This window comes from Cryptomeria japonica, chromosome 9 (genome assembly GCF_030272615.1).
Source record: "Cryptomeria japonica chromosome 9, Sugi_1.0, whole genome shotgun sequence".
Taxonomy (NCBI): Eukaryota; Viridiplantae; Streptophyta; class Pinopsida; order Cupressales; family Cupressaceae; genus Cryptomeria; species Cryptomeria japonica.
The window spans coordinates 27,082,837-27,096,471 of NC_081413.1; positions in this window are offsets into that span (position 1 = coordinate 27,082,837).

Below are 13,635 nucleotides of genomic sequence, written 5' to 3' on the forward strand. Positions count from 1 at the left end.
TATGTTCTAGTGGACTATAATGTCCAATTGCACAAGAGGAGACAAAACTTGAAGCAAAAGGAGATGGATGTGAGTTCCTACACAGAGTAATTCATGAAGTTGTGTGTGAAGACCAAGGTAAAAGAGAGTGAGAATGAAAAAGTGGCGAGATATCTCAATGGACTGAGATTTTCCATCCAAAAAGATTTGAATCTCCACACCCTGGAGATAGTCCAAAAATGTTTCTAGTTGGCACTTAGGTGGAGGAGAAGCTAAAGAGGAGGCAGGAAAAAAATAGTAGAGGCAGAGGGAGACAAGAAAGAGGGGGAAGAAGCCCTTTTAGAGGCAAGGGAAATGGTTTTGGATACCAATGTGAGACGAGTCAAGAAGGCACCAGAGGAGAGAGTAGTTACAACCAAGGAGGAGGCTAAAATCAAAGAGGGAACTTTAGGGGCAAAAGACCATTCTCTAGAGGAAGATCCCAAGGTAGAGGACCTCCTAGATGCTAAAATTATAACCAAGAGGGGAACATGGCCAATAGGTGTCCGAAGAAGGCTACTAGCTCCATGGGAGAGAGGAGGATCAACTTGGTGGAGGAATCTGATTGCCATAGTATGGCAAGTGCAAACACTTATCAAATTGTTAATGCTCCTAATAGTTATGGCTACCCTGAAAGAGGAGAGGCTCTGATGATGAGGAGAGAAGTGACCACCATGAAGGTACCTGATAAGGAGCCCCCACAAAGAAATTCTCTTTTCAAAACTACCTACAGGGCAAGAGGAAAGGTATGCAAGGTTTTGATAGACTCCCGGTCTACTGAAAATTTTGTGTCCCTTGAAATGGTAGAGAAGCTTAAGTTGAGAAGGTTTCCACATCCTTACCCCTACAAGGTCTCATGGCTCACCCAAGGTCAGCAAGAAGTGGTAGAAGAGTAGTCTTGGGTAGAGTTTCAGATTGGATCATACAAGGATGGATTTCTATTTGATATAGCCAAGATGGATGCATGTCATCTCCTGTTTGGGAGACCCTGGCAGTTTGATTTGAAGGCTTATCATGATGGGGTTAGAAACAACTATTCAATCACCAAGGATGGTAAGGTGATAGAACTTTACCTCTGATGGAGAATGAGATGGAACCAAAGGGGAAAGATGATAGTTCTGATACTTAATGTAAGTACAGATCCAATAGCCAACAAGATGAGAGGGGGGGAGGTGTGAATCATACAAACTTAATCTTCCATAAAAACATTAGATTCAACCTCGGTAACACATACTTAAGTAATATAACCAAAACTACTAAACATGCAAACTCAAAAGCATATAAACATCATAAACCTCATAACACTATATTTAACGTGGAAACCCAAATAGGGAAAAACCGTTGTGGGATTTTGGACCCACCAAGAGATATACTCTTCTAGAGTATGCTCGGTTAAAAGCAAATCCTGTTAAAGATTACAAACACATTGCTAGATGTGACTTGATTAAGGGATTTCCCTTCGATCTGTTAGGATCTTCACCTTGTTAGAAGTGACCTTGTTAAAGGATTTCAAACACTCAATCAGAATGTCACCTTGCTAGAGGGTTTTACAAATAAGACTATTAATTCCACTCTTTTAAGAGATTTTCTGTCACTTTCACAAAATAATAGTAATAAAAATCTATCTGCAACTTCACATCTAAAATGCTAAAGCAGATTCTTATTTTCTCAATACAATCTAGACTTAGAACTAATCTTGTCCATCTGTTGGGCTTCTATACTCTGTTATTCAAAATAGGTCTTCAAGCTTTTGTGCTCAGTAATCACTATGTAGCATTCCTGTGCATACACTTTCCCGTATACATTGTTTATTAATAGTTCCCTATTTATAAACAATTATCTAACCACTTAATCTCTTTGATCACATTTCCCATGATCAATCATAGCCATCAGATCTTCATGCTTGACCAGGTTCAATGTATCCTTCGATCTGAAAAATGTTTTACCTCACCTTGGAACTTGCATATATTTCTTGGAACTTGTGCTAGGGTATTGTAGTTTAATCTGAGCTATAGATCTTCATGCCGACTTTCCTTTGCCATAGATTCTTAACAAACTTCATGCACGACTTACCAATCATTTAAGCAACTCCAGCTCATCAACTTCCTTCATTAAATAACGTATGTAATCATTTGATGCATTCTGTTACAGCTCAGTTACAACTCGGTTATAACTTGATAAATACTAAACTTCACTCAGTAGACATTTCGCCTTCATTAACCGATAGTGATAACCTTAGGGTTTACCGACTAGGTTCTTTGCTTGGTAACATAGTATAGTATTAACCTTACAATTTACAACATATGTATGATGTTAAAACAATCTAAACATCATGATCTCATCATTGTTTGACTTGGTAATAGTTACCCATTTAATACCTTATTCATCCCCTTATTCATCATAATCTTTCTGTGTCTTTTACTGACATCTTTATACTCTTCAAATCATACTTCTCAAGATTTGGCAACATCATACTAAATTAGAAAATCAATTTCTTGACATCAATGACAAAATAATAATATTAAGACAACAAACATCCTTAATCAGTTATATCCATAATCATCAACAACCTTCTCAATATCCTTATTGAAATGACAACAATATTTCATTGTCTGTTATAATGCTAAATGCCAGCAATCTCCCCCTTTGGCATTGATGGAAAAACCAATTGATTTGACCTTAAAAGATTCGGATTGTTCTGATTCTGAAATACTGAAATGCTCTCTAGCTGTCATCAGACTTCTCCCCCATACATTAGACTTCTCCTCTTTTCAATCTTTAGTTTCAGGCTTGTGTCTAATCAGTCTTCTCCCCCTTATATTAGTCTTCTCCCCCTTTGACAACAATGCCAAAAAGTAAAGAACTAAAACATAATTTCTTCCTATATGAAGTGAATTCCTGCTGTAATGTGTCAATTCAGTCTCAGTCAGAGCATTTTGTCTTCAATTCCTGTTCCTTGTATTGTATCCTTTATTGTTTCCTGCACACCTTTAGAAGACCTCCTAAAGTGTGTAAATCAACATCAACTCCTAAAAGATATTCGATAGAGTCATTGGATTGATGCTTTCACCGAACTTGGTCAGTGAGTAGAAGATAGGGGTAGGGCCCCTAACTTACTTCTGAGATATTCAAAAGTGTCTCTTGGTAGTGGTTTGGTGAAGCTATCTACTATTTGTTCCTTTGTGCTAACATATTCCAACACCACTTTCTTCTCTTGAGCTTCTTCTCTAAGATAATGATATTTGATAGAGATGTGCTTTGTCTTAGATGGCATAACTAGATTATTTGAAATGTTAATGGCACTAGTACTGTCACAAAATATAGTTGCTAGCTCGGTAACTTTCTCATTTATACCTTCCAATAGTTGTTTGATCCATGCTATGTTAGTACAATTCAATGCTGCAGCAATGTATTCAGCTTCTGCTATTAACTGTGAAACACATCCTTGTTTCTTGCTAAGCCAACTCACTAGTCTTTCTAATAAAAAGAAAGCTCCTCCACTTGTGCTTTTTCTATCATCAATTTTGCCTGCCCAATCAGCATTAGTATAAACTTTTAAATCAAAATCATTTCCTTTCTAATATACTAAGCCATAATCTTTAGTGCCTTTCAAGTATCTAAAAATTCTTTTGATTGCTATCATGTGTGTTTCCTTACAATCTGCAGAGAATCTTGCAACTATACCTATTGCATGTGCTATGTCTGGTCTGCTATGAACAACATATTGTAGCTTTCCAATCATGGATCAGTAAAGTATCTCATCAATAGATGCAGATTCATCATTCTTTGATAATTTACAGTTGGTAGTCATAGGAGTACTTACTGGTTTTGAATCCTCCATTCCAAATTTCTTCAAGATTTCCTTTATGTACTTGGATTGAGTAATGAAAATCTCATTTTTCATTTGCAATATCTGTAAACCTATAAAATACTTTATCTCACCGATTAACGACATCTCAAATTCTTTGCTCATTTCATTTCCAAAGTTCTTGCATAGAGAGTCATTTCCACAAAATATAATATCATCAACAAATATGGCTGAGATCAGTATTCCATTTTCATCATTCTTCATGTACATATTGTTCTCACTTGTCCTTATAAAACCAATTTTAATAAAAAAAGAGTGCAATCTTTCATACCATGCTCTAGGTGCTTGTTTCAAACCATATAAAGCTTTGTTCAATTTACATACCTGACCTTTATTCTTGTCTTCAATAAATCCTTCAGGTTGTTCAATAAAAACTTCTTCTTCTAATATTCCATTCAAAAATGCAGATTTAACATCCATTTGATATACCTTGAAGTTTTTGAAAGCAGCATATGCCAACAATGTTCTTACTCCTTCAAGTCTAGCAACAGGTGCAAAAGTTTCACCATAATCAATTCCTTCTTCTTGAGCATAACCTTTGGAAACTAGTCTTTCTTTGTTTCGAATGACCTCTCCTTTTTCATTTAGCTTGTTTCTGAAAATCCACTTTGTACTGATTAATTTTTTGTCCTTTGGTCTTGGGATTAGTGTCCATGTGTCATTCTTCTTGATTTGATCAATCTCTTCTATCATAGCATTTATCCAATCTTCATTGTTAAATGCCTCTTTCACTATTCTCAGTTCAAATTTAGATATCAAACATGTGTTCAGTCTCAGTTTGTTCCTTGTCATCACTGGATCATCCTTATCTCCTATAATTTGACTTGGTGCATGATGTCTTCTGACATACTTGGCTAATACAAGCTTAGTAGGCTCTGTATGATCTTCTTCATCACTTGGTAACTAGATATTCTCTTCATTTTCTTCAACAATTTTCTTAGTAAGACTTGTCGGTTGAACATAGACAAATTCATCATAGTCTTCTAGTTCCTTGGAATTTCCTTCATCATTTCTTTCTGCAAATTCATCAATTTTCACATTTGCACTTTCTACTATTTTGTTAGATGATTTGATCAGGCATTTAAATGCTTTGCTTCTAGAACAATAACCTAGAAATGTTCCTTCTTCACTTTTCTGATCAAACTTGTCATTTCTATCATCTTTGTGAACATAGCATCTACTTCCAAAGATTTTAAAATAACTTACATTAGGTTTCTTGTCATACCAAATTTCATATGGTGTCTTCAAAGTACCTTTCTTCAATTTTACTCGGTTTAGGGTGTAAACTGTTGTGCTTATTGCTTCTCTCCAAAATGTTTGTGGTACTTTCTTTTCAATCATCAGTGTTCTAGCACAATCCACAATAGATCTGTTTCTTCTCTCAGCTATTCCATTCTGTTGTTGAGTTCTCGGTGTAGAGACTTGTCTTTTAATACCATGATCATTGCAGAATAAGTTGAACTCATCAGATGTGAATTATCCTCCTCTATCTGATCTAAGGCATTTCAGTTGTGTTCATGTTTCATTTTCAACTCTTACCTTGTACCATTTAAACATTTGAAAAGCTTCTGATTTATCTTTTAAAAACATTACCGACGTCATCCTTGAATAGTCATCCACAAATAATATGAAATATTTATCACCATAATAACTTTGAACTTTCATAGGACCACAAAGACCAGTGTGCACAAGATCTAAAATTCCCTTAGAAGTGTAAGACTTACTTGTAAAGATTGATATTGTCATCTTACCCATCTGGCATCCTCGGCACATAGCATTCTTAGGTTTTTCAAGACTTGGTAGACCTCTTACTCGGTGCTTCTTGCTTATTTTGATCAGATTATCAAAATTTACATGACAAAACCTTTTATGCCATAACCAGGTATCATCAATCTTTGCATACAAACACTTGTTCCGATTTGAGTCAAGGTGAAATGTGTTACCTTTTGTTTGTGTCCTGGTAGCAGCTAAATTTCCATTTTTGTCATGAACTTTGACAATTCATTTTTGAAATTCATTTCTGTAACCTGTGTTATTTAGCTATGCTACACTCAACAAATTGTATTTCAAACCTTCAACCCAATAAACATCATTACATTTAGCATTGTCAAGAATTGTTATAGATCCTTTACCTTTCACTGGACATGGTGCATCATTACCAAATCTAACATAGCCTCCATCATAATCTTCTAACATAACAAACTTGTGTTTATCTCCTATCATATGATGTGAGCATCCACTATCTATGATCCAAGAATCATTAGTATTTATGTGAGATATTAGGGCTTTTTCTTCATACCTTTCTTCATCTGATCCATCTTTGATAGCCACATAAACTACTTCCTCTGTATCAGTTTCATCTGATTTATCATTGTTGGATTCCTCATCAACTATTAAGCATGTCTTTCTATCTCTTCTTCTGAAGTCTCGGTGTCCTCTGTAATGATTATCTTTCTGTCTGTCATCTCGGTAATCTCTCTTTTCAGTAGAATCTTTGTCAGGATAGTTAGAAGCTATATGTCCTATTTTATCACGATTGAAACATTTCAAAGGTAGTTTTCCTTTATACTTACCTTTGCCTCTCGGTAACCTTATGACTAATAGTGCTTCAAACTCTTCTTGCTTTCTGATTTCCTCATATAGTTTGTGTACTTATTTCATGTTCTTATGAAATCTTTCACTTGCTCCACTGTGATCTCCTTCAGAGTATTTATACTTTCTTTCATTGTAATCATTAGATTCATCAAGATGAAAAGAACTAAATGCAGATTCAACTTTATTTACCGAAGATCCATTGTTATCAAAGTTACTTAGCTCAAATGCATGTACCTTTCCAATAGTAGCATCTAAAGAAATTGGTATATTTGATACAAACCTCAATTCATTGATTGGAGAGACTTGGATTGCATAAGCTGGTAGAAGGGTTCTTAACAACTTACTTGTTATATCCTTTTCTTCAATAGTTCCACTTGCTCCTTTGATTTGATTGACAATCTCCTTTAGTCTTGTACTGTACTGAGTTATGTTCTTACCTTCATTCATCCTCATGGATTCAAGTTGTCCTCTTAGACTATCTACTTTTTCTCTTTGAACATGTTCATCTCCTCCATATATAGATATGAGCTTATCCCACATTGCCTTTGCATCATTGCAGCCTTCTAGGTCATTAAGCTCTGAGTCGGTCAATGCAGATGTTATTTCAATCATTGCTTGGATATGTTCTTTCTTTGCCTTTATCTCTTCCATTGTCAATGGATAGGTGCTCGCTGTAACAAAATCATTCTCCGGATAGTATACAACATATTCTCCAACTCCTGATAGATGCAACTTCATTCTTTTCTGCCATGTAGTGAAACTTGACTTGTTCAGCTTCGATGCATCCCTCTTATACATCTTTGGATCTTTAACTCAAGTGCCTTTAAACTTTTCTTCCAGAGTCGAATGCTCTGACACCAATTAATAGTTCTGATACTTAATGTAAGTACAAATTCAATAGCCAACAAGATGAGAGGGGGGGGGGTGAATCATACAATCTTAATCTTCCATAAAAACATTAGATTCAACCTCGGTAACACATACTTCAGTAATATAACTAAAACTGCTAAACATGCAAACTCAAAAGCATATAAACATCATAAACCTCATAACACCAGATTTAATGTGGAAACCCAAATATGAAAAAACCACTGTGGGATTTCGGACCCACTAAGAAATATACTCTTCTAGAGTATGCTCGGTTAAGAGCAAATCCTGTTAAAGATTACAAACACATTGCTAGATGTGACCCAGTTAAGGGATTTCCCTTAGATCTGTTAGGATATTCACCTTGTTAGAAGTGACCTTGTGAAAGGATTTCAAACACTCAATCAAAATGTCACCTTGCTAGAGGGTTTTACACATAAGACTGTTAAGTCCACTCGGTTAAGAGATTTTCTGTCACTTTCACAAAATAACAGTGTAAAGCGGAAAAATCGCGATCGAACCCTAGTTGGTCTCCCCTCTTCTAACTCCGAGGAGAGAGAAGGGAGGTTCACTAGGATTCGATGGGTTTTTCACTTAGGGGAGAGACTTTACATCCCACACAATGTAAGATTGGATGCTAAATGAATTTCAAGGGTTAGGAAAGCAAGGCTACCCTCTTTTGTAAAGAATGTTGATTAAGGAAATTAAGCTAAGAATGCATAGAAAGTCATAAAGATTCGCTTATAAACTGAGTTCGGGTTATAGGATGAAGCTGCAGACCTGGAATTAGCAGTAAAATGTTGATACGGTGCTGTCCTGCAAATTTGAGCAAAAGTTGTCGGGACGATGGCGCCCGGCGCCACGGTCCTCCGAAAAATCCACGAAACGAAGGGGGATCGGTTCGGCTCTGCACAAGGATTCCAGATCTTCAATCTTAGCCGCGTACCTGCAACCTACACACAGAAAAGCGAAGATGATTGGGGGGTTAGGGATTAGGGGTTTGCCTTTAGGTCAAACCCCGGTTTTGGAATTAACCAAGAAATGAGCAAGAGCTGTAAATGTAAATGTATGTAAAACAAGTACTAATACCTTGTTCTAAGGATGTTGGTATCCTTATGTGTGAAGGTTTAGATGTTGTATGTTGTATGTTGTAGTAGCATGTAGTAAGTGATCTCCTCTTCAATGGTTGAATCCTTGACTTGAATGCAACACTTAGCCTTGAATGGAGACTTGAAATGATCAATTGCTTGAAGGAATGCTTGAATGCTTGAATGCTTGAGTATAGTTTCCACGCTTGTACACATATGTCCTTCTTCTTTTCAAATGGGAAAGGAAAATGTAGTTTATATACTTGTCATTTAGGGCTAATAGACTGATTTTCCTGACCTTAGGCTGACTAGGGAAGTATATTTCCAAATTGCAATAAAAAAGACCCGATATCACTTAGGAAACCGGGCCCAAAATAGGACCCAGGGACCAGGGCGCTGGGCGCTCTGGTCCCACCTCCGGGACAGCGGGGTGCAAGGAGGTTCAGGCCAAGGTGCTTGAAAAATGCAGTTTTTGGTGTCGTGAGCAAGTTTTTGGGGTCTCCATTCAGGTTGTGTGTTGCATCGCCATCGTGAAGACCGAAATGCAGTCGAAATTGCAAGTGTCGCAATTTTAGGACGCTACAAACAGTAATAAAAATCTATCTGCAACTTCACATCTAAAATGCTAAAGCAGATTCTTATTTTCTCAATACAATCTAGAATTAGAACTGATTTTGTCCATTTGTTGGGCTTCTATACTCTGTTATTCAAAACAGGTCTTCAAGCTTCTGTGCTCGATAATCACTATGTAGCATCCCTGTGCATACACTTGCCCATATACATTGTTTATCAACAGTTCCCTATTTATAAACAATTAGCTAACCGCTTAATCTCTTTGATCACATTTCCCATGATCAATCATAGCCATCAGATCTTCATGCTTGACCAGGTTCAATGTATCCTTCGATCAAAAAAACATTTTACCTCAACTTGGAACTTGCATATATTTCTTGGAACTTGTGCTAGGGTATTGTGGTTTAATCTAAGCTATAGATCTTCATGCCGACTTTCCTTTGCCATAGATTCTTAACAAACTTCATGCACGGCTTACCAATCATTTGAGCAACTCCATCTCATTAGCTTCCTTCATTAAATAATGCATGTAAACATTTAATGCATTCTGTTAGAGCTCGGTTACAACTTAGTTATAACTCTGTAAATACTAAACTTCACTCAGTAGACATTCCACCTTCATTAACCGATAGCGATAACCTTAGGGTTTACCGACTAGGTTCTTTTCTTGGTAACATAGTATAGTATTAACCTTAAAATTTACAACATACGTATGATGTTAAAAAAATCTAAACATCATGATCTCATCATTGTTTGACTCGGTAATAGTTGCCCATGGAATACGTTATTCATCCCCTTATTCATCATAATCTTTCCGTGTCTTTTACCGACATCTTTATACTCCTCAAATCATACTTCTCAAGATATGGCAACATCATATTAAATTAGAAAATCAATTTCTTGACATCAATGACAAAATAATAATATTAAGACAGTAAACATCCTTAATCAGTTATATCCATAATCATCAACAACCTTCTCAATATCCTTATTGAAATGCCAACAATCTTTCATTGTCTGTTATAATGCTAAATGCCAACAAAAGATGCCAAAGTGTTGTTGGTAGATGGAAAGCAGTTCATGAAGGATATTGCAGAGAAGGATGTAGTTTGCTATGCCCTCATTCCCAAGTCCAAGGTGACAAAGAAGGAGAAGTTTGTAGAGAGGAAAGAAGAAGGATAGAGGCACATAGACCTCGCAGTCAAATAGTTACTTGACAAGTACAAAGGCATCATCTCAGATGGAATGACAAGATCCTTGCCACTAGTGAGTGACATAAGTCATTGCATAGATCTGATCCCTGGATCTACCCTGCCAAATAAAGTATCACACAAGCTTACTCCATACCAGAATGCAGAGATGGCAAGACAAATTGAGGAGTTGCTAGAATCAGGGCTAATTGGCAAAAGTCTAAGCCCATGTGCAGTACTTGTTGTCCTTGCACCCAAGAAAGAAAGCACTTGGAGGCTATGCATAAACTCAAGGGCCATCAACAAGATAGCGATAAGGTATAGGTTCCCAATCCCTAGGATAGAGGATTTACCTGATTGTTTGGGGAGTGAAAAATATTTCACCAAAATGAATCAAAAAAGTGGATACCATCATATTAGAATAAGGCCAGGGGATGAATTGAAAACAAGTTTTAAAACCAATGAGGGGTTGTATGAGTGGAAAGTCATGCCATTTGGGTTGTCCAATGCCCCTAGTACCTTTATGAGGTTGATGAATGAGGTCTTGGTGGAGTTCATGGGCAAGTTTGTGATAGTATACCTAGATGATATCTTGATCTTTAGTCACACAAGGGAAGAGAACCTCAAACATGTAGATATGGTCCTCAAAAGGTTACATGAAGAGCATCTAATGATAAATTTGGATAAGTGTTTGTTCATGCAAAAGGAGATCATTTACTTGGGCTTTGTAATCTCACAAGGTGAGTTAAAGATGGACCAGGAGAAGGTAAGTGCTATACTTTCTTGGATAACACCCAAGACCATGAATGATGTCTGAAGTTTCCATGGCTTAGCAAATTTTTATAGGAATTTTATAAGGGGATTTAGTCATGTTTGTGCACCAATGCTTGACACCATAAAAGGAGGACAAAAGTGCAGGTTTAGTTGGACCAAGGAGGCAGATGACTCATTTGAGACTTTGAAAAAGAAAGTTGTAGAACAACTAGTCCTTTCCCTACAAGACTTCAACAAGATATTTCAGGTGGAATGTGATGCAAGCCACATGGCTATTGGGGTAGTACTCAGTCACGAGGGAAGGCCAATTGCTTTTTTTAGTGAAAAACTAAATGATGCCAAGAGGAGATACTCATCCTATGACTTGGAGATGTATGCTTTGGTTCAGTCATGGAAGAAGTGGAGGCACTATTTATTACCAAAGGAGTTCATATCTTTCACTAATAATCAGGCTTTAAGTTTCATAAACAATCAAGAGAAGTTAAATCACAGGCACATGAAGTGGGTAGAGACCCTACAAGCCTTCACCTTCAATATCAAGCACAAAAAAGGGGTCAAGAACAAAGTTGCAAATGTCTTGAGAAGAAGGGTCTTAACCATCAACCAAATTAAGATGGAAAGTGTTGGCATTGACTCCTTGAAGAACATGTATGATGCTGATGAAGATTTTGGAGAGATCTACAAGGTATGTGAGTCTTTTGGTGAGAGGTATCATGTTGAATTTTCTGAGTTTTTTATACAAGACAGATTGCTATTCAAAGGTGGATAGTTATGCATTCCTAAGTGTTCAATGAGACTGAATATTAGTAGGGAGAAGCATTATGGAGCAATGGCAGGTCATTTTGGCCTTGACAAGACAATTGAACTTGTAAAAAGACATTACTACTGACCAAAGTTGCAGGCAGATGTTAGGAAGTTTGTAGAAACATGTGTGATCTATCAAAAACCAAGGGAAATTCACCAATGCAGGTTTGTACCAAACTTTACCCATTCCTTCTAGGCCATGGGAAAGCATAAGCATAGATTTTGTGTTGGATTTGCCTAGGAAAAGGAGGGGGTTTGATAGTGTTTTTATAGTGGTGGACAGATTTAGCAAAATGACTCATTTCTTACCATGTAAAACCTCTTGTGATACCTCATATGTTGTAGACTTGTTTTTCAAAGAGATAGTCAAGATACATGGGTTGCCTCTAAACATAGTTTCAGACAAGGATGTGAAGTTCATAGGACTTTTTTGGAGGACACTTTAGAAGAAGCTTGGAACCAACCTAGCCTTCTCATCAACCTACCATCGCTAAACAGATGGACAAATTAAAGTTGTCAATAGGTCCTTGGGAAACCTATTAAGATGCTTGACAAGACAACATGGAGAAAAATGGGACAACATACTGTCATAGGCAGATTTCTCATACAATGACACCATAAATAGGAGCACTAGGAAATCTCCTTTTCAAATTGTGCATGGAATCCACCCAAGAGGTGTGTTAAATTTAAGGGAGTTACCTAAAGAAGAATCCATTAGTGCAGATGGTGAAGCTTTTGCATCAGCCATCAAGGAGGTACATGATCAAGTGAAGTCTCATCTCCAACAATCTGTAGAGAATTACAAGGCTCATGGTGATAAGAAAAAGAAGGATGTGCAGTTTGGTGTTGGGGACTTAGTATGAGTACATTTGAAGAAGGAGAGACTCCTAAAAGGCAAACACACAAAGCTAACGTAGAGAAAGATTGGACCATGTCAGATTGTGAAGAAATGTGGGCAGAATACTTATGAAATCCAACTTCCTCCTGATCTTGGATTGTCACCCATTTTCAATGTGTGTGATCTCACACCTTACAAAGGAAATGGTAATGAAGAGGATGAACCAATGCAGGTTGCAGCAGATGATGATATTCCAAAGCATGATCCACCAAAATTGAGAAAGGTTCTTAACACTAGAGTCACAAAGAGAACAAGGAAAAAGGAGTACATAGAATATTTGGTGGCTTGGTAGGGAAAACCTGACTCTGAAGTTGTTTGGATGATAGAAAACCAAATCTCCAATCATGGTGTAGACCTCCAAACTTTGATCTCAAGTGGTCTTGAAATCTCTTCTCCTAGGGAGTATGGTGTAGGGGCACTTCTTCAACAAGCCATTCATGGATTAGAGGATGAGGAGTAGGTTATTAGGATCATTTTGAGTGTCCCTTTTTTGGGCATTTTCATGTTTTCAATAAGGACCCCACCATGTAAACCAATGTCCTAAATTAGGCATCTTGATAAGCCAATTTGGATAATTTGGTAAATAGGGGTAGAATGATGTTTGTTTTAATGTTTTATAGGATTTTAGGGTGTCTAGGTGGTTTTTGGTTGATCCAAGTTGTGTGGATCCCAAACTTGTCTTGGTTGACACCTTTTGTCAAAAATGCAACTTTTGCAAGCAAAAGTGCAACTTTTCAAATTTCAGTTGATGTAAGCCTCTCAATGGCTCCAACCTCTTCAAATATGGTTGGAAACCATTTGGAGAAGGTCTATATACCTTGTGGAAATAATTCCCAAGGTTGGTGTGATTGGTGATAGAATTTTGATAGCCTAATAAGATAGAAAACTGAGTTTTTCCCTGAAATTCTGAACTTCTTGTTGTTGTATGTCGTTGTACGGATTGAATTTGACTAGATATTC